Source organism: Apostichopus japonicus, chromosome 11, assembly GCF_037975245.1.
Source record: "Apostichopus japonicus isolate 1M-3 chromosome 11, ASM3797524v1, whole genome shotgun sequence".
In the NCBI taxonomy this organism is placed as follows: domain Eukaryota; kingdom Metazoa; phylum Echinodermata; class Holothuroidea; order Aspidochirotida; family Stichopodidae; genus Apostichopus; species Apostichopus japonicus.
In genome coordinates, this window is record NC_092571.1 from 14858484 (window position 1) to 14881994 (window position 23511).

General features: G+C 36.6%; 1 protein-coding gene across 1 annotated transcript in view; it reads left to right on the forward strand.

Annotated features, from left to right (window-relative positions):
• The first annotated feature begins 2802 nt into the window (after nucleotides 1-2802).
• The window catches only part of LOC139976006 (metabotropic glutamate receptor 3-like), a 93006-nt gene continuing 72297 nt past the window's right edge, over nucleotides 2803-23511 (forward strand). The window contains exon 1 of the mRNA XM_071984377.1: nucleotides 2803-3096. The gene's annotated coding sequence lies outside the window, so the exon portion shown is untranslated. The remainder of the gene's footprint in view (nucleotides 3097-23511) is intronic.

Sequence of the window (23511 nt, forward strand, 5' to 3'; positions counted from 1 at the left end):
CTCCGACACATTTTGATCTTCGTCAAAGTACTGAGAAGCGATTCACAATTCTTTAGACAGAAAGATTAGAATTGGAATCGCGCAGTAATCTATTGTTGACACTGACGGAAAAAGTAGATTTTATCTCCCCTCGAAGGGGAAACGGGAGAAAATGGAACTTAAAACAAGCGAACACACGTAGCTTTTATCGCCGAAAATCAGGACCTAGGGGCGTAGCTGTAAACCAAACTATATAACGTAACTGTCAATCATATACAGGTTAAGTGGCATTAGTTATGACTTTGATTTCTGATACGTAATATTGTCAGTGTTCTTGTTTTGTATTAAGTATCAAAAACAATACACGTCGATTCATTACCTTAAATGTGGAAAAAAAGTCATATGAAAACATTTTTTTTGGGGGGGGGGGGGGGTTGGGGGTTTCTCTTTTTTATGGGAAACATAAAACAGCAAATGTGTAAATTACAAAAGCATCAATTATATTACTAGTTGTGATAGAACAGACTTTCAGTCAGTCCGTCGATTCATTATACTTTAAAAAAAAGATAAAATCATATGAAAATATATCCAATTCATTTTTTGGGTGGTAAGGGGGCTGATTTTTTTTTTATAATAGCAAATGTGTAAATAACAAAGGAAAAAAATAATATTACGAGTTATGAATGAAGACACTTTTAGTGATTCCGTAGCCTATGGGTACCCCGGCGTATTCTAGCATAGTAACCTAGTACTTGTTCTAGCGAATTTGTACTCTAATCCGTACTCGAATGTTTTGAATAGTCAACTGTTGTTTAGGAATGGGTAAAAACTAATATAGGCTATTCGTGGTTAGAGCATTGTACTCGTACTCACACCACTAGGGTAATTTCTAATTGTACTCCGGTGTTCATGATACTGTACTAGTAGTCTGGGATAGACCTATACTAACGATGATCGGATCTGAAATTATTACCTTATAGGCATCAAAAGCTAGGTTGGCCCCCAGGGACAATTATGACAATAGGCTCGATTTTGCTTTTTGTTTATAGGCCTATCCCATATTTCGCCCCCCCCCCTACATGTTTTCCACCGGGTCTCATAAAAATTTCCCGGGGCTGTAACACCGAGAAAATTGTCGAACTTTTGAACGCGATCATTCCACAAAAGATAGATTCCACAAAACTAAAATTCATCTGGACAGAACCAAAACCTCGCCGTTTATCTCACCTATCGATTTTTCAATAACTTTCTATACACCACTGCAGACTCATGATCACGGTGTTCACAACCCCCACCACTCCCCCACCCACCTCACCCCACCCCAACCCTTTCCTTTTCCTCATAGGTCGATTTCTACGTTGCCATCTTTGTATTATTACAACTTTCCGTTTTATAGGAACTATGATAACCTCTTCTTTTCTTTCGTGCCTTAAAAACAAAGAAAATTATAACAGTTTATTAACTGTAGAGTTTTTTGTTTCCAAGGGGAAGAAAGAATAATATGTTACCGCGCATGCTCAGTTACAACCATCTATTCATTTTATGTATAGTAACCAATTCGTAAAACCTATTTTCTTCCACTTGTTGAATCTTTCCTTGATAAAAGATCTCTGCAATTCTAGGTATTTACTACTTGCTTTTTCTTTTCATTTTTGTAATGTAATGAATTGAAATGTACCGCATTTTGCGGTAAATTTATGCACAATGTGCTCAGCATGCATGTGATAATTTTACTAGTGATAGTAATCACGAACGTCCACACGGAGAGTATCAACAACCTCAAAATAGGTCGCTGCATAGTATACGCTTGAAATCTTATTCCTTTACTTTATCTAAAATTCTCTAAAACAAAACATAAAGTCAAAACAAGAAGAAGATAAAAAGGAGAGGGGGGGGGGGAGTGTGCATGGCCAAAACTGATCCCCCCGGGGTGTAACAAAAGCTGCAGGTGTGCATGAATAAAGTACATAGTTAATATCTGGAACAAGATCACATGGAAGATACAGACGTTGTTTTGACCCTATTATATCTTTATTATCTGAAATTTGATATACGAATTGAACTCATTTACGCAAATTTATTTTCCACCCTATACTTATGTATTGTTGCAGGCCCCGTTCAGTGTTTTTCATTCTATATGCGAGGTAGCATACTAGATATATTCATTTGACTTACACTACTAAATCGTCGAAGTAATGTAGTCTCATACGTTTTTATAAAAGTTCTCACTAGCTAAACGGTATACCCATCACTGGATAACTGAGACATTGGCCATTCACGGCTTATCATAACTATGTTAAGTTGAAGCGATGAGGGCCTTAACTTTTCGTCACTTGTAAAACGAAAACCTTTTAACTCAGTAGTAACTCATTTTCTAACGCTTTTCTTCGAGGGCTTATAGTGGTCTCAAATTGCCCCAATTTACCCAATTTTCACACCACATATAATCCGATATGGTACTTTGACAGCCATGCCACACACACTCAAAGAAAAACCCAAATCCTTTTTGATAAAGTATCGACAAATATATTCTCACAAATTCACTTCGCGTCCATATAATCCAACCTATAGATGGACCACATACCCCATACAAACACTGTACAGCTGTTTATTTTTGCTAAACGTACAGGTGTTGAAATATACTATACTTGCAGGACATTCCACAGAAGTTTTCTTTTTCTTTGCCATTCCAAATTCCTTAGATTGATTAAAACTTGTATTGTTTCGGTCCATTCTTTGTGACGAAAGTTGACTCATTCATAGATTTAGGAGTAAATAACTTGAAGTTAAAAAGAATGAGTCCAGCAATGCTATTGATTACTTGACTGGAGTTAACAGCGAGAATTCTCTACATTGAGTTAACTATACTTCGCTTGACTTATTCAAAGCTCCCATGTGCAAGTCACAATACTATAAAGGCCTACCGTATACACTATATTTATGTATGTACATGGTCAGAATATTGCTACACTGCCATGGCTGAAAAGGATTCTTATTTTTTTATTTACATCAAGACCCATCTAAAGAGGCCCTAGAAATTCATTTGAGCTGTTTGGACAACTTGAATCCGTGACTTTACAAAGATGTTTGTACTGTTTAGAATTTTAGGCACTTGTGGTAAGTTTGAAAGTCCATTTCTTCCAAATCTAGTCAGATATGCATATAAACTATGTACTAAGTGTTTTTAATTTATTTTTCCGAGTTATTTATCACTAATTTTAAGGGGACAAAAATCTCTGGATAATACATTTTATGAGTCACCCATGGATTTATCCTTTCCGCTGATTAATTTATCAAATACGTACATAAGGAATCGTTAACTTGTCGCCAAGATATAAATATCTTACCGCAAAAAGCACGGTCAACAGCAATTGTTACAAACAGTCGCACGGAATCGTGTTCAAAACATAGAGACGAATCCATAAATTGATTGCATTGTTGGATATGAGCAAATTAAAAAATAATACTAATAATTAATTATGCATGTGAATTATTAAACTTCTTGTGTAGGCTGGTTTCATGTTTGCAATTTCCTGCCATTTTTTTAATTATTTCCTATACTCTTCCAGGAAGTTTCCCAATTTGATGATCATTTTGACGAGTAACTTTATCTACCATTTTTCCACGCGATCGATTGGTTAACATTTTGTTGCCATTTTTCATAAACTTAGAACTCCTCATTTTGATTTGACTTGATTTGATTTGAATTGAGATGGACTGAATTGGATTGAATTGAATTGATTTGATTTGATTTGATCCGTTCTGGATTGGATTGGATTGGATCGGATCGGGTCGGATCGGGTCGGGTCGGCCGGGGTTAGGTTGGCCGGGGTTGGGTTGGCCGGTGTTGAGTTGAAGTTGAGTTGAGTTGAATTTGATTTTAAATTTATTTCATCTTTGTGTTTTATCACAACGTTCATACACAGATGGAATTTAGTATTTATCAAATAAAATGTGAAGATGTATACATCATCATTATGAAAGGAAGTGATCTATACAATCTTCGTAGGAATATTTTGCCTTGTCAAATTTTCTTTTTAAGGAAAGTCACCCATAATATAAAGCCTAAAGGCACGAAACTCAAATCAACCCTAATCCCCTAGCTTATATCGACATACTGTGACCGTATGATCATGGCGATGTTACGTCAAATATTTATATCGCGTCCCTTGGAGAGGAACTAGATTATAAACTATACATGAGCAATTAGCCGGTCAAGTATTTGTTGCCGGGGTTTTGTCTGTCTCTGGACTCCGTGTTCAGTGTATTGGATACAGTGATATCCAAAGAAATTAACGCAATAACTTCAACTGTTTTAAGTAAATGGATTTACAGTTTTTAGTAATAGAAACAAAACCATAAAATCCTCAAAAATGTAGGCAAACAATTTCCCTGATTCAAAGTTTATCCTTTGAAGAATGAAGAGAGGTTTTTTTATATACTTATTTATCAGTCTTAGCTCCTTCAGATACCCCCCCCCCACCCCCCTGAAAAAAATACGTTCACTTTCTCTACTTTTTTGTTGTTGCTATCTCGTCCTGTTACGTCACTAAACGTATTGTTTACGTTATCCGTTTATTGTATTTCAGTTTGTATATAATTTATAGCATCTTAGTTTCAATTCTGTCTGTGTAGTACTTCATTTATCATATTAGAAGTTGAGCTGATTTACAATATCACAAGAAATTAACGAAACTCAAATCACTATCGTCTAACGTAAACTGCTTTTATAAATATATATATGTGTGTGTGTGGTTATCAAGAGCTTATTATATTTACAAGATAACCAACATATATATATATTACTGCCATGTAACAAGAGTTTATAGAATTTACCTTTACCTATACGAAGCATCATATTCCTCCAAATGTAACTTAAAACCTGTACTGATGTGAGAAACAGCTTGGTATGTGTCTCATGTATCGCTCCGAGAGAATAAGAAAACGATGGTAGCCAATTCCGGCGGTGTAAGGTACAATATGACAATTACCAAAAAGTGCAATCTATTCATTAGTTATTGTAATTTACTAATATTCAACACCTTTGGGAAAACAGCTTCGGTATAAACAGATGTATAGATTACGTTTTTGTTTTTATCATGAGAAAGATATGAAAAGTGTTCGTGCGGTTGGATGCATGAGTGCGAAAAGCTTGCAAGGTTTTCAGGATAATTGCATAAGATCATTCCGCACATAGTTCCCTTGTAAACGTACTTTTAGCGGTAATGTTTGAGAGGTCAGAGTTTAAAGAGGCTGCGCATAGTGCAGAATCAATCTGGATTGGGGGAATTTGGCAATCGGTAAATCTTCTCTCAATGCAGCTGTGGTCTGAATTTGATTTAATTGGATCTTCCTGATTGCATTTTCAGCCATGTCTTTAGGGGTCAGGGATCAACAGCACCGGGGCCCGGGTCAATGAGGGTGCCACGAAAAATGGAAGGGCCCGAGGAAACGTTGGATAAAGAAAATTGTGTTTCTATTTTCATAATATACTCCAGGAAAATTGAAGCGTGCAAAGAGCGACTGTCATAATTGTCCTCTGGGTCAACTATATATATATCTTAGAGATTCACTGAATTATAGGATACATTAATGTTGTGTGAACTTACATTTTCCATATCTCTTCCCAAATCCCATGAACCCCCCCCCCCACCACCTCCCCTCTCCTACTCCACATAAAATACTGTATTTAACAGCTTTCATTGGTCATGAAAGTGTTGACGGGAAATTATGTCATTCTGGGGCATAGAGTCAATAGTAAGTTTTACATTCAAGGCGGTGTTAACAACTACTTTGTTGGTGCTGTTGAAAGTGTTGTGGGGTAGCGGGGGGTTGTACACCCCTGGATCGACGCCTGATGATACCCAAAAGGTAACATTCTTTCCACCTGATTTACCCTTTACACCATGAAATGGGGGGAAATATGAAACATAGCCTAATTTGTCACCAATATAAAATTCATTCAAGTATGGTACAAACGAATAGAATGTAAAAACAAAGATGGGCAGACAATTTAAATCAAAACCATAATGTAACTTGCAATAAAACAAGAGCTATCGTTAGGATTTCCTCCATGATAGAGCAACACATGAAGTGGCAAAGATTATATTATAGGATACAATTGCCACCAACCAGCAACACCCTCCCCCACCCCGCCCGCCCTTACACCTTTACCTCTGGCAGAGGCTGTTTACGCTACGGCATAGTAACTTCACGTAGAAGATGCATATAATTCGTGATCAAATGTGTTACCAGAATGTAGTTTGAGTCACGTAAACATGTTGAAAATGTACAGTATTTTTTATTTAGTATATATGACGCAATCAATCAACTTACTTCAAACAAAAGATGTTCCCTTCTTAAAAAAAACCACCAAACACACCGATAATTTTCTTTCTCTTGTTGACAACTTGTAAACATTTTCAGACAAATAAATGAAAGAGGAATAATAATACATGGAGAGAATCCTAATGATGACTTTCAAAACGTTTCTCGTCAAATTATGTTTTTTTTTAATGATATTTCATCACTTCTCGTGCGTAGTTAATGAGCTCTGCTTCGTTCGGTTTTACAATCTGACTCACTCGACCAGAATTGTATAGCAGATGTGATCGAAAAATATATTACAATAATTTTGTTTTTTAACAATAATTTAATAATTTTTTTTTTTAAATAATGATATTTTTAGTAAAAAGATTTTTTTCTAAAACAAAATTTAGGCTACCTAAATCAGTCACTTTATCTTAATTTTGTAATAATTATAAAACATGACTGTCGTTATACTATACAAACCAGTTTGACATAATTCATCAAACTACGAGATTGAGATAAAGACTAGGACTCAGAGACGAAAAGACGTGAAAGATAATTAGTAATCATGCGTGTGACCAAACACAAGAAAACTTGTTAATAAAACGACATGAAATACTGGTGTAACTTTTTATGCAAAGAAAAAAAAAACAAGCGATAATGAGATATGTAGCGATCGACTTGTTTGTAAATGAACAATTTGTTTATCCTTGCGTATGATAGTGACATTTATGTAAACTTCATATCATATCCGATTTAATATTAGTGAAGATTCTTCGAAAGTTTACGATTTCACGCTTTTCTTCGACATGTGTAAATATTTGGCAGTTCATGAGTTAAAACAGATATTGTGAATTTGTTTATGAGTGTAGCATGCATCATGATAACTAATGTTTATGCGGTACCTTGATCATTAAAGCTGAACTTTACCCCCCTCCCCCACCACCACCCTTCCCGTTTCGGTTCATGGTCAAAACGATATTTATCGTATGAGCTTGTGTATATCAACCATTCAAGTATATATTATCATATAATTATGTGTTATGTTACGAAGAAACTATAGGCCTATATATTTATACCCGGAAACGCAAGCTTGCAGTGTTTCAATAAGCCACTGGTTATTTTCATGGTAAATGTCGATAGGTGTATATGACCTTCTTTTCCAGAAGGCGCATCAATAGACGGTTCTGGAGGTTAACTGAACGCTGCCCCCCCCCCTCCTCCCCATTGTTCAAGTTCCCCTCTCCCCTCCTTCCCGAGTTGGTCTCGAAATTTTTAGCCAACAGATCACAACTACCAATCATATTATTCCATGAATTATTGAATGCGCACGAACATGCCTATGTCTTTAATCTATTTTGTTTCATTAACAACTTTGTTGTAGTTTTTAGAATGAACTGCCCCGGTTAATATACATGATCTCTCAGTTTGTGCCTGTTCTATCTATGTGATTATTACATTTATGATATGGATTGCAGTGAAGTGCAGTTTAGATGAAGTAAGGGTAAACTGCACAGCTCTCCTCACAGGGGCCGGTGTTACCCTAGCTAAGCGACTACATCTCTCTCATATTGGGTATCAGGTCCGAAGTCCTTTTTATATGTCACACTTTATAAAAAAAAAATGTAACCTTAGTCATAAGCAAAGATTTGTATTGTTATGGGAGGGAGGATCCCTCCCCTCCCCTGCCCCCCCCCTCACCCACCCAAACCGTCCACATTGGATGTCGGCTTCAATAGACTCCAGTGTCAAATCGTCTACTTTGTAACACCCTCGAACTTTTCCTGTTATGAATAGCCTGTATGACAGTTAAATATGTGTTGGATTTTCTGTTCCTTACTGTAACAAGCAAAACATTCAATGTGTGAATTATCACTTGATGTTGGTGTCGTTGTTGATGTATAGTTGTGTGTATGTTTTTATTCATTTTTTCGTCTATGCTTGGTAGCATACATTTGTACTCTAACTAATAAAGCAGTTTCGCCGAAACAATTTGTGAATTTTGACAGAATGACGTTGCTGTCATCTTAGTATGTACGTCAACCAATTTGGCTTTATGTGTTATAAAACAGGCCTATATACATCCACGGCATTTAACCTAAAATAACATAATAACCGTCGTCATGCACACCATCTGAGATCGGTCGGTCGGTTCTAAAAATGTCAGACGGGCTTAAACGCAATATCATCACTTTAAAGGGTAAATGTTAGGCAGACGTTTGGTCTTGATCATCACTTTAAAGGGTAAATGTTAGGGAAGACGTTTGGTCTTGGTGCGTCGTAGTCTAAGAAAGATATAATAACAGACGAAAATTGGTGCTAGAAATGTTTCCCATATACTGAGCTATACCAGTTTGAAGGTATTTTCAAAATACGCCAAATCTCTGGAAGGCTCCTTTAAGGTTAAACCGATGATGACGTTAGCTACTCGCGTCAGTGAATGGGAGTAAACGTTTAGTTTATGCCATATATGATTTATAACTCAACAAAAGCATGTTATTTTATAACTGCATATGAATAATAGAACATCATTGGAGTTGATGTATCATATGATACATTTCCTTGACAAGTCTTAAGTTTTCCATCTTGCGTTTTTGTGTTGTATCTGAGGAACTAACCTAGGTTAATGGCATGTGAGTTAAACTAAGTAGTCCAATCACTTTCATTGATGAAGGCCGGATAATTAAATAGTCAATTCTCACAAATTTAAATGTGGTATAGAAATAAACCCTGGACTGATACATATTGATGAATTCGAATGGTCCGACAACATAGCCTATATTTAATTCTGTGCCTAAAGCCACCCTTTAAGACTTGTTCCGACAGTATTAACTACAAGCGCCAGTGGACATAATGTATAAAGGTCAGACGAAGTTAAAAACAAAAAAGGCGCCTTCTAAAGAAAGAAAACGTCAGTTGAAGATGCATTTATGGTATCGTACCCTTTGCCTGTTTCTTTCAATCCGGTGAAAGCAACATTACGATGACAAAAAAAGAAAAAACAGAACACTTTATAAATGGGTTTCCAGTTAACAAACCACCAAGGGCCCACTGAAAAGTTTATTTTAGGGAATGTCAAACGTCTTGTTGGATCCTTTATGATACTTTCAAGTTACAATTAAAAAGAATGGAACCGATTTAATAGTCGAAAGAGAGAGAGAGAGAGAGAAACTAATTAAAGAAAAACGTCAAAGTTCGTCCAATGAGGAGATTCTTCGTTTCCGTAGAGTATGTAATGAGACCAAAGCGAAGTAAGTTATCCACAGGGAATGACAATGTTTGCGACATTAGGAAAGTTGAACCATTAAGAGACTTAGACTAAATGATAAAAAGCAAAAACAAACAAAACAGATCAGAGTGAACGATTTTCTATGTAGGGAAAGTCGTCAATCATGTAAAATAATGTGAAAATATCAAATTATCAATAGAAACGAAAACTTGCATTATAAATAGAGTAAGAAAGTGCACATGCGGTTAGCAAACGTTTTTTGTTTGTTTATATATATATATAGGATGTAATAATAATTTTTAATCCCATATGTACGTATGTACATATGTTTTTTCTGTTCGTGAGAATTGACGTGAGAACTATAAATATAACGCAAGTTAATGACCAGCATATATAATGGAATCAAGTGGTGACATCCGTATTTCTATGTTTATAGACCTATCATATAAAGTCTCATTAGAAGTTATTGTCCTTCAGACCATTTGACACAAACCAGCCAGCCATTGCGCGCATTGAAGCAAATCTATGGATCTGCGTGGTTAACGATCTCATCAACATTAGACTTAATTTTGTCTAAAACACCGAGTTTTGTATATTTACATTAGTAATATAAATCATTACTAAGAGAAGAAACAGTAGAGATAATAGAGTTTCCATAGTTCTTTTTCAATATGGTTTCCAGTTGGGGTGGGGAAAAACTGGGGTGGCGGAGGGCGGAGGGCGAAGCAAGAGTGAAGCCAGGGTTTTGAAAGGAGGGGTGGTCGTTGCCATGGAGTCATTGGAGACGATTCCCATATTGGGTGATATGGGGTCCTGCCCCTCCCTTTTAAATATTCAAATTTTAGACGTGAAATGCGGGTGCATTCGGAGGCATATAAATTACAACTTTTAAATGTTTTCGTGGGGTTAAAAGGGGGAGGGGTGGTCACCCTCCCATACCCGATTCGAGCATGGTATATGTCAGGTATATGTACCTATATTAAGACTACCCCACCACAAACAGATCATTGGTTCATTGTATACGGTATGGCAGCAAAGCTTGCAGACCCTAGGAAAACTTTGAGATTGCATTTTCACCAAACAATTTGAAGCTAAAAGTTTGTTAAAAAAACTGTTATATACTTAATTACAATATAACAAATTCGGCCCAGATTTGCATATGCAAATTTGACTATAGTAGTAATGATGTAGCCAGTTGGGACAATTGTCGGATGCTTATAACACTCTATCCTGTCTGCTCATATCATGCTTCGAAGAACCCGTACTGACAGTATAAACAGTTCCTAACCTTACTTTGATAGAAACAGGATAGTGATACTGCTCAAACTGTAAATACAGGTGCTTTGAATGCGGGACATGAAATTACTGTTTATGAAAACAAAACTGTCTCCAGTGAGTGTAATAATGATCAGCAGCGAAGCTTATCGGGAGCGCATCTGTTATGAAAATGTAATAAAGGCTTAGTTTAATGCCTCGGTGTTAAGTTTGAATATTCAACGGCAACACTACCGCAGCTGATCCAGGGAGGGACCCTCTTCTGCCCGAAACTTGAGCTACAAAAACTTCATTTTTTTCAAAACAAGGTAAATATTGGAATATCTGGTAAGCTTTCACACGCTGTAATTCCTTGCCAGTTACCAATATTTTCTGATGCACCGCTATAATACGGTATAGTACTTGTGGTGACCACCGATACTTGTCCGGCCCAGTTACCAAAAAATCTTGGAACCACCACTGCACTAGCATTTTGAAGTTACGGTCATGAATTCGCGTTCATGGAAGCAGTGACCTGCGCATGCTCCGCCCCCCCCCACCCCCTCCCTCGGTCCAGCGCATATCTTCCATCGTCAGTCGTGGGATTTCTTATACATTAAATTGGGGAAGAATTAGACCTCAGGGGTGGGGGTGGGGTAGGGTGGGATTGGAGGAGCACCCCCACATCCACACACCCACGTAGTTATGAAAACCTTCATATGCATCTATACTCCTGCCTAAATCAATCGGGGAAGCTATTTTGGTAATCCCCACTTTGAAAAGCTTGTGCCCGCGATACTGTGTATAGAAGACCTCTATACGTTACATTATATATAGAAGCGGCTGTTTTGTATAGCCTTCAATGTCTTCCATATAAAAAACAGAGAGCAATTCGATTGGTTAAACAAACTATTTACACCAGATCTTCTAGTCTGAGATTTCAATCTGCTTAAAACGAAACTGTTTATGGAATGTTATGTGAGTTATCTGTGTCTTAAATTGGAAGTTTCGAAATACATGTCAGTCTATACCTTAATCAGATTGTTCATGCGCTTTTGGCAAATTTTAAAATATTAAGAGATTCAACTATATGTCAAGAAGACAGAGAGAGAGATAGACAGAGAGAGAGATAGAGAGAGGCGAATACGGATTTTACTAGAGAAGTCTCAGGTTTAAGTAACAAATGTCTTTAAGAGTCGATAGTTTTAAAAGAGGTCTTAAAATGATGACCTCGCTATATAGGTTCACCGTTTGTCAGCTTCAGAATGAATCGATATCAAAACGTGTCCCTTCTGGCGTTCAATAGGATTAGGAACTGAGAGGAAGTGTAAGGATACATCAGTTTTTGAACCAAACAGAGAATTAAATTAACGTAAAAGTTCCCATGTTGTTTATATGTAGACAGTAATCTACGGAAGCGTAGAAGAGACATCACATTAACGACTTACACACATCGTAATTCAATATTACTTTAAACTGGTACCTGGTTTTAGGTTTTAGACGAATACATATAGTTGCACGTACACACGCACGCGTCTTTGCCACTTGAAATAAACCGTGTTACATTAAGATTCATGAGGACCCCGTTTATATTTTCATTTTCGAATCCTCGTACCCTAACCAGAACAATACCTATTATAACAATAGAAATCTTCGGAGTACCTGTTGATTCTTTCAAATGACAATCTGAGGACTTGGAAATCCTTTGTGAATGCAAAAGAAATACACTCACACAGGAAGAGAGAGACATGGGCTTGGATAGCAACACTAACCAGTTCTTTAACAAATTTACACCATAGTGTTATTTGCTTCCAAATTCTCAAAATATCAATAGAAACTTCCGCTGTATGGATGACGGGTTTGCTGACAAAAGTACGACAAAGATCTGAATATGGTTCCTAGAAAATACGGTAGTTCAAAACAAGCCTGTGAAACGTAATACCAAGCAATTTTTAGTAACACATTTTTGTTATAAATCGGCGTTACCTGTTAACGAATTATTTATGAGTAAATGACGTGTCCTTCGATAAGACGTTATCACAGAGACCGCGAGGACTGAACACATACACATGGATTCTTAATAGTTAACCTGATAAAGTCAGGAATAAAATAAAAATACTTTTTGGGTTCGTTATCCGAAAGAATGAGTACTCCATAATTGAAACTTTTTTCTTTTCCCCCACACGTTTCAATTATCTAAATTGTTGTCTTCCTTAGATAGCATATATGCCAGTGATACAATGAATATGGGGGCCTCTATGACACTATTACACCCCCCCCCACCACCCCACCCCTTATGTAAAATACTTAAACTATTGATTAAAATGTCATCGAGAGGCTTGTCCAATTTGAGAAACGTGTACATTACTACTGCGTAAAATCTTCTTCAATCAATCAATTACTTTTATTTCTCTTTGTTTTCATCCTATTGTGCTTTGGTCTGTTAATTTGATAAATTTCTATGCTACATACGTAGAAGAAAAACACAATCGTATCGACAATTCTGACATTTTGTTTTTCGCTTCAATGAGGCCTTCGAAATTATGTTATTAATATGAATAAGATGTGTTTTGTAATACGAAAAAACTATGTACGAATGCCTTCGACTCCTCAACTTGGCGGTGTCTTCAGTTTCTCGGACGGGCGTGACGGACCGGTTACGATTCCGGTTTACCGGTATATAGACCAACCCGCCGCTGTATATGTCGTCATTTTCAGTAACAATCAGTTGTCTAAAGTCCATTCGAAATTCAAATCAATATAGGGCAGTTTAGGTAAAAGGAGAGCAGGGTCTTTAGGATGGATGCCTATAGCAGACATGCACCAAAGACATTCATGAACAGCTGCTAATGAATGTTTTTGGTGCAATCAATATTTATGGACTAAAGTCGAGACGAAGGAGGTTATATATAAAGGGTCAACCTATGACGTCATATTATTTCCTTTCCTTTATTTATATATTTATTTATTTACTTCTGGATGTGTAAAGAAGATCTCCATGTGAAAAGACTTAACGGATTGAGTTATGCAGCACAACTATAATGAGGCGATCCTGAATTTATAAGCAAACACTCCCCCCCCCCCCCCAACTCTACCCCTCTTCCCCTTTATGTATCAATTTACAAACACTTTGTCTGTTCAACTTGCTAAGTTGCTAAAGGTTTCCTTAAGTTATACTGCATACGGGAACCTTTTTATAATTCCTTTCTGCATAATTATTGTCAGACATTATTATAAGAGGGTAAAACATTAGGCTATTAACTTTTGTCAGTGGGGAAGCAGGTCCAGATGCTGGCAGTAGAAACACTTTGTGTCCACTATTTTAAATCTACTTCTTTGGACTAAGTTTGGTCGTTTTGACTACAGTTTTAACGTAAGTCAGCTGAAAGCTTTCAGCTGAGCTATATAGCGATTGTACGATTCTGACAAAATTCTGTTAATATATGCTACCGTATTTGATTGACTGCCATTTCGTCATTTTTCATTCGATTTGGCTGAAATTTCATCAGTAGTTTGTGTGAGTTTAGTTCCCATACATGCGATCATATGTTGTAAGTCTGAAGGTCATTTGAGGTCACGAGAGGTCATTTTCTGAAAACGTAAAATATGCTACTCCTCCCTGAGCGTTTGTCCAAATCTGCTGAAATGTTGCGGATATAACGTTTGAATGGTGGTGAACCACAGGTTTTCAGTCAGGAAAAATATTTGTTGTCGTTTTGTGAGGGCCCAAAACAGGGCCTTGTGTAGAGTTTTCAGTTGTAATGAAATCTATAGGCCACAGATCATATGCAATGATCATGAAATTTGTTTTTCAACTTATTAGGTTTCATGACCTTGACCTATATGTTTTGGTGTGAGTAGAAAATATGTGTTACATCTTAACTTTTCCATCATTTTGGGAAATACTTCCACTCCGTTGGAGACTTGATCAAGAAAAAGTTTTACTCGTTATTCCGGCCTCCAATCTAGTTCGATGCCATTCGCTGTATAAGGACTACTTGGCAGATTTGCAATTCGAACTTAACAAATTCATTATACGGCGTGTTAAACAAATACAGAACTCCAATTTACCTTTAAAAACAAAAACGTTAATATTTTATATAGCATTATAATCCCATTCCTGTATGGTATATAAACCACCAGCTTCTTACGTGGATTTTGAAGAAAAAAAAAACAATTCAATAGCAATTGGGGACATCCATTTCCCGCGAAAATGAAAACAGGGATTTATTGCATCAAAAGATTTAGGAAAAACCTTTACGGAGAGACTTACGTATACACAAAGATACTATAGACCAGATGTCATTGAATAATACCTTTCACCTGGATTCGATGATAAAATCCGTTAATGAGGATTTTTTTTTTCTTTTTTTCTTTTACACGATAAGGGTTGATAGGAGTCACTGACCGTAAGTCATATCAGCTGAGTTATCTGAGATACTTTCATATCCCATAATAAGACGCTTGTTTCCCAGACGACAAATGGATGGCTATGACGGGTTTAGTCTAACAAATTTGATTAGTGGACAAAAAAAAGACAATTCTTTTTTAGAGGAGTCGTTTTGTAAGATTCGAAGGTTTAATTGTGAGAAGGAAGAAGATGAAGAAAGATATATTGCTAACTGATTGTGTTCGTTTATATAACAAAAAAATTATAAAAGTGCTTGAGGGTGAAATATCCCTCTCAGTTCATTCGACCTTGCGTAATACGAGTAAAAATAAGAGTGATTTGTAAAGATTTTTAAAATGAACCATTTTTAATAATAATATGATTCGCAGTAATTGCTTTCTATTTAAAGAAGAATACAAATAAAAGTGCATGGAGAGGAACAATGAGGAATTTCGAGGTTCATCCGTAATAGACCTGCAGGGCTGTTAAAGTATAACATGTGATTGTTTGTGTGAAATGGGATTAATATTCCGTATCTTGATGAGTATCACTAAGAAAATGTATTTTCCTGGAAAAAGCTTTGAACATCAAAGTATTATAAATTTAGGTCATGTAAACAGCTTCAATATTTTAGATTAAGCATTTGCAAAGCCTTTTTCCCATTACGAAAAATAAACAGGAAAACTACCCCCCGCCCCCCCCCCCGCAAAGAAAATAATTATAATTATAATAAAAGCTTATGCTGCCAGCTCGATGACGTCATATTTAGACTTGATCAAGTCTTTCCTTATGTGAGAGCGAATATTAAAGCTGTTACAATCTCCATATACTGAAATACGTGTTGTTCTTAGTTGTGTGGGGAAGTTAAGTTGACCCCTTCACATAATACAAAACTGCGTATTGAGTTTTTTTTTTTTGTATCGCCTTTATTTAAGTTTGGGTTTCCAAAAATCTTACGGGTCAGTTTCCTGCTGACGTTAATTGTATAGTTGTTTCTTTCAGGAGTTCAGGGGTCGAGTTTCTCATGTATATAGCAGAAAGATAGAGAAGGTTTAATTTTGCGGACAAACTAGAAAATAATTACACATGATGATGATAATGAAGGGATGACAGAATGGTCAAACTTTAATTGTTGTCTCTATTTTTAGACCCGTCCGTATAGATATCGCGTCCTCGGTCAAATCCTGCTCAGCGGGTGTTATATATGATATCACTTACACGCTCGAGAACCAGGCAACGTTATTACCAGACACCCTGCCAAGCAGGCAATTCCTCATATTATTCACTCTCGCTTTTCGCGAAAACCAAAGCCAGTGATATTTCTTTATTTTTTGGTTAAATTGTTTTTTGTCATCTTTGCTAATTAGTAGCGGCCTGCCTTTGATAATTTCGAAAATTAAACTACCCCTTTGGTCTGGGTCGAACAGAGCTAATATTTGTTTTAAGATGCTGGAATAAACAGAAACGAGGGCGAGAGACACGTCCATGAGAAATGCTACGTACAATTTAGTTTTTGTTGACCTGCAGTGGACGGCCAGAGCAATTAGCGAGTTTAATTCTGTGATGAATAACAGATTTGAGGCCGCCAACTTCAAGAATTTGAAGGGAGGACTTTTATGCAAATCATTAGTATTTATATGTATATGATAGCGTTTAGTGTCGAACGATAAAAAGTTGATCCCTTTGTGGACTGACAATATGGGCCAGAGGTAAAACTAGGGGGGGGGGGGGGAGAGACTGTAAAGAGTTGTACCGTCCGGTCAGAATCATCTAACATCACAGATAATCCTATTATATTCATGGATATCTGACCAGCTAATCCCAGGCTTGCATTCATATCAGAGTATATAGGGAGGTGCTATTTGCATGGATAATAGACATCTCATAAATTGATTTGCATATACATATACGTAACGTACTGAGGTGAGAGTCGTCTTAAGTTTTTGTAAAATCCGAGCCAAAAAGCTATCGTAAAGTGTGTTTGTGTATGTGCGTTTGTTTTCTATCTGACCGAGGACTTGAACAAAAGAATTCCAGGTCCTCGGTTGTGATTTCTAAAGAATCACCACGTCCTCGGAAGAATTCTATTGTATGGGGTATTGTTAAGGTTAGGGTACGTGGATTTGAACAATGGAAAATACAATGGGGTCCTCGGTTGGAATGTAATACAAACATGTGTGTGTGCACGGGTCTATTCCCGTAAATGTCTTTCCTGAGAAAATTATAATAAGCAGACTCTATGATCACGAATTCTTCCTTTTGAGATTTAAACCTTAATTATTATCTTCAATTCTTCAAGTCATGAATATTACGTCATCACACGTCATCACACGTCATCAGATGCATAGTTTTCCCGTTACTGAATATTCAGTACACAGGTCATTGGCATATCTGGGTGCAGTGAAAGACGTTAACACTAGCCACCCGCTGATGTCCTGTATGGATTCATAGAAAACAAAGTGCAACAGTTTAACTTTGAATTCGTGAAGAAAAACAAGACAGATAACGTCTCTGGGACAAAATAATCGGTGAGAAATCTGATAAACGTAACTGAATTAATGAATAATTCATGAGTTGCTGATCCATCCGAGCATTCCTTAATTTTTTAATGACGTATTTTGTAAGAAGAAAACAAAAGAGAATGGTTGCGGTTAGTTACGCTTTATATTAAGACAATTGATGGTTAAAAACGATTTGTATGGTTCTCCAGGAATCGGCAAAACATTAAACGTTTTTTTTTTTTGTTAATAGATATATTCACGATAATGTGAACTCTACTATGAAATCTGCTAAGTGATCTAGAAATGGTCAGCCGTTGGTGTTGTTATATATAGAGAGGAGCATGTTGTCGGGTTTTGATCGCGAAAAGACGAACATTGGCTCAGAAAGCGATTTTGAGCGATTTTGAAGTGAGTTTGAGTTTGAAATATGTCCACATAATATTAATACAATGGCGTATAGTTGAATAACAAGGAGGTGGAGGAGGACTGAACAATCAGAGCTTTTACGAGCAGTCCCCTCTAACAAAACAATATACGAAAGAATACAAAGGATAAGTAAGATGAAGAAGAAAAGAATTAAGAACAAAGAACAAAGAAAAAAAAGCAAGCAAGAACGAATCAATATTTAATGATGATAATCGTTAAGTAACATGGAAATTCATTTTTTGTTTGAAGCAATGAATATTTTCGGATTTTTTCATTGTGTTGTCCAAACTATTCCATATTGTAACTGCAGAATTGATAAAAAGTCGATGAGTCCTCTCGGAAGTGATCAAATTTGTACGGAAGTTTTGACAAAACCGTGTAATGTTGTAGTTATGAATGTCACAATAAAAAAAGATACTAATCATCAAAGTTAGAAGTCAAAAGCAAAATATCATATATATATACATAAATAGAGCGACTTGGAGTTTGTATGTGTCGAAGATATGTAAGATTTTTAAGTTAGAAAATATGATATTACTCTGAGCACGATAACTAGAATTTGTAAATCAGTCTAATGGCTTTCTTCTGGAGAGTAAACAGGCGATTAAGGTAAGATGGATAGGTATTTCCCCGAATAATGTCGCAGTTCGTAATTATATATATATATATATATATATATATATATATATATATATATACGTTACAGTTATTTCATTCATGCAACGTCACTATTAATGTTTGTCAAGATTAATGAATGACGTCCAATTACAGAGTTGTTGACAATTCATAATCATGTATGAATCTTAGAGACTGAGGCTTCGGTCAGCTTGCGGCTTTGTTAAGCCATTGATGGCTTCTTCGCGAGTTCCTGCTTGTAGGAGGATCTAAAAATACATACATTCATACTATTATAAAATTGTCCCTGACATGAAGATCATGTCTCACATTAAAGCAGACAGCTGTTGTGTTTAACTATACATGAACTATATATATATAGGCCGATACACTACACTAACCATCTCGAGGATCGTGCCAAAAACATGAAAGTCTTGCTTAACGTAGTTTGAAGTCGAACACTAAACAGTGTATTACACCCACCGTTAAATTCATCCGCTGGATTGGGTAAAGGCGATAGTCGTGACGTAAATGCAGGCTAAATACCATTTTTCGGCTCGATAATTAACAAACACCCTTGCTCCATATAAATATAGCGCATTGGCTTGGATTATGTAGGTGGCTTAAAACCCTATGGGATTAAGGAAATTCAATATCCGAAAGATACTACGAAAGAATAGAAAACCAAAACTGTACAACGAAGATTAGAGGAACCCGGGGTATATGTGATTCAAGAATAAAACACGGAGACAGAAGGCGAATTAAGTTTGTGTGAGTTTGACCATGTTATCATGTTCGACTGATTAATATAGATACTGTTATAGAGACTGTTATATATAGATACTGTTATATATAGATACTGTTATACTATACTGTTATGTATAGATGTAGATTTCGTTCAGTAGATACTGTTAATACAGATATATAATATTAATAAAGATACTTTTTTTGCGTGATACAGTTATAGAGTTGGCTGTGGTAATGGAAATTTGGTTGTATCTATGTTTCCAATCAGACATTTACTGAACAATATAAGGCGTTTGAAAATGTCAGGGAATTATTTTAAAATTAAATCAAACAGGGGCAAATGTACACAGAGTAAAGTGTTGCATATAATAGATGTCTCACTGTCCACGTTTCGAAGAGTAACGACGATCGGATATAGACTCATTGGTCGAAGTGACTGGAAAACAAGGTTAAAATGTCGAAAACGTTGGAAATGTGTTCATGAGAAATAACGCAAACAGTATTATCGCCAAGTAAATAGGTACTATCGGTCCAGAGTGGTCCAAAACATTATAGACAATGTTTGATTTCGTTCTTAGGGATATTCTGTTGCTGGTATAGGTGGGGGAGGGGACTTTTTTTTACTTTGCAATAGTTAGACAATTTGATAATTATGAAACATAAACTAATGGAAATCACATTAAAAAATGTATACTTTGAACATTTGGCAAAATGGCGTCGCCGGGGTCAATATTTTTATCAGCTTTAAAAGTACCAGCTTGGTTTCATTTTAACTAGGCTCTAAAAAAATGGAGAATTTCGATGACCTGGCCTATAGTGTAATGGAAGACGGAGAGATTTTTCTCTATCTCAAAGGGTACTTAACCACACACTTAAAAGGTATGTGTGTACCGAAAAACCAAACATTACGTCAGCCTCTGAAATATTGGAAACCCATCCTCAGAAGTCCTCTGACGACACGACTAATGATCACGTCGTTATACGTTACGGGATGAGGGACTGTATAAGATGAGTCACAAGAATTGCAAGATATGCTACAAATGGTTTCAACATATTGACATACAACATATTAACACTTAGCAACATGCACACGTTGGTTACGTATTGGTGGCAAAGTTGACTTTCAAGGAATACTTATATTTGCATGGAATTCATAAGTTTATGACAAACATTTGCCGACGTGCTGAAACAAACTGAGGAGAAGTGAATTTCAGGGAATTTCGGGTCTACTATCAGAAAAGATTCTACTTATGTTTACGTCATTTTAGCCTCTTATACTTTTCTGTTACTGTTACACAGCTAGTCCTTAAAGGTATGCTGTTTTGGCCCCAAATATGGTAGATATTCAAATATGGTCACCTTCGGTCAAAATTCGTAAACTGTTTTTATTACAACCTTCGAAGAAATTTTCCTCACTGGGACATTCAGTCATCTTGTGTGTTCCTTAAAAAAGGTCTGAGAACAATTTGGAGAGTAAAGACCTCCAGGAAAGTACTTTTTTGAAGATTTCTAGCAATTATAGCGTGCTATAATTTGGGGCGTATACTTACTACCTTTAATGATGAATACCAGCCTTAAATGTGAAAATATGCATATGCGAAGTGAACTTGTCAGACCTTTAATTGAATTAAGGACAACCATTTTCTTTTCTTGTTTTGAGTGACTGCAAAAGACTCAATATATTCTGTCTTGCTAGTGTATAAGAGAGATGTTCTGAAATCAATGTAAGGGTATGGACGTATACACTCTTTTCTTTTTCGTTGTTTTTAAGCTCTTTTGGTCAGCGGCCATCTTGACATACCAAACGATTTTGCGTCGATTATCTATTGATGTTTAGTCTAGTAACAACAGTAATCCTATATAGTATCACATTTTCGACGCGTTCTACTTCTGACCGAGTTTTGTATAAGTTGAAAGAATCTTATACGCGTATACTCTTAGGGATGCAGTACTTAAAACCCTACAGCTAAGTGTGATCTGTGTAAAGCTAAAAATAGTATTTTAAAACTCTGTTCCAGAAAGTCGAACATATCTTGAACTCAATTTCAGATTTTAATCAAGGGGGTTTGTCTTCTTCTGCCTGGTTGAAAGAAATCGAGCCGAAATGAAGGCAGGGGCAGCTCCTTTGAGGATTGGATAATTTAACAGGCAAGACGTTTATTGGTTTCTAAGTGTCGTGTCAAGAAAACTCACTGTGACAGTCCAGTTTATATATGTTTTTGTATATAGCTATATAATATAAGCCTAACCTACATCCTGAAATCATTACCGCTAGTAATACATACGTGTTAGATAATCGGTAACAAAGGTATTTAGATAGTTTACATAGGACTATGGAAGGATGCCGCAAATTTATGGACATAGGAGATGTACAAAACAATTTGCCGAAGGCGTGTTAGACCATGGAGCTATAAAAGCTCCATGGTTAGACCAAAGAGGTCCACGTGTCCAACTCCCAGCGTTTTACCGAACCATAGTTAATGTGATGTGACAGGGGTATCGGCCTACTTTTTAGCCTAACCTACATACCAACATATATAGGTCGTGTAACCTTACTTATAAGCCTACATCTATAGACATTGTAACTGACAGGTATTCTATAGTGCCGAGGTTTACGGAATCTGATGTTATTGACTTTCGTAATTAACGAAGACAACAGCCACAGGAGTGTCGACCAGACTTTGGTTGAGTCAAACTGAGTTATAGTGAAACGGTGCGGTATACCATGTCACGTCGATGTTTGTACGTCTAATTATAAGTCTAAAAACAGTTTGCAGTATGAATTTATATCATAATAAATATGGTAATATTTGTCTGGATTTTGTCTGCGTAGCCTATTATTTGTCTCAGGTATTCTTTATATCCACTCTGGGAACGCACAAAGAAATTATCGCCAATTATACGTACGTCTTAGCAGGATTCGAAGTATAACATTTACCCTAGGACGAATGGAACTAAGGGGGGGCGGGGAGGGGGCACAGGGGAAAGCCCCAGTGTTGTAAACAATTTCAATAGTGCCCATAAGTACACAAATTAGAAGTGCCACCCTTTTTTTAATGAAAAATATCCGTTCCATTTGGGGGATTATAAACTGCCCTTTTTAAAAAAAAAACGAAAGTGTCTCTTTAGCATTGCAAAATTGAAATTAAAGTAATACACAGCGTCCCTATCTAGTGACATATTAAGAAGAATAAAACAACGTAATGAAAAAATGACTTTTTTCTTGAGAAACATTGATATGCTGTATTTTGTTTTCAAAATGCATAGCCTATACCGCTGAGATAACTTTTGGGATTGTCGGCCTTCAAATGAACTTGAAATTTCCCTATATATGTCCCTTGAAGTTTGTGCCCCGGATACTCCCCCCCCCTCCCCACTACCATCCCCCTCTTTCACGGGTCGTGCATGTACATATATATTTGTCTATAAGGAGCCACGATGCTCGTTCGTCGGTATGAAGTATTAAATTAAAGTTGATCAACAATTTGTAGGTAAGAGGTTGACCCTCCGTTTTTGGATTAAGAGTGCAGAGTATACAATCCTTAACTTATTAAAACTATAGATGAGTACGATATACCCGTCTTCAACGTGGATAGTGGTTAACGTGTCAACATGTGCCTTTTTAATACTTCTCTATGAAGCTTGTATGGGCACGGTGCATGGTGAAGCTAAAAGCATGGCATGGATTTATTTATGGAACTAAGAGACGTGGGAGAGTGGGGGAGGTGGGGTGGGAGGGGAGGATGAAATACATATGGTTTCCTCAAGGTTGTCCTAATTTTTTTTCTTGAAATCCAAAGGCGAAAGTTTATCGGTTGCCGTGAGGTCGTGTGTATAGGTCTATATCTTACTACAATTGACGAGAAATTTGGTGGGGGAGAGGGAGGGGGAGGGAGGGGGAGGGGAGGGTTGTCGTGGGTACTGAGATTAGGGTTGAAATATTTGTGAATACGGAGAAAGCGTTTGTAAGGCTCACACTGTTTGTGTAATATTTCTTTTGAAAACTATATACCTGACCATCTCTGCGTATTAACATATCTGTTATATAACCGATGATATAA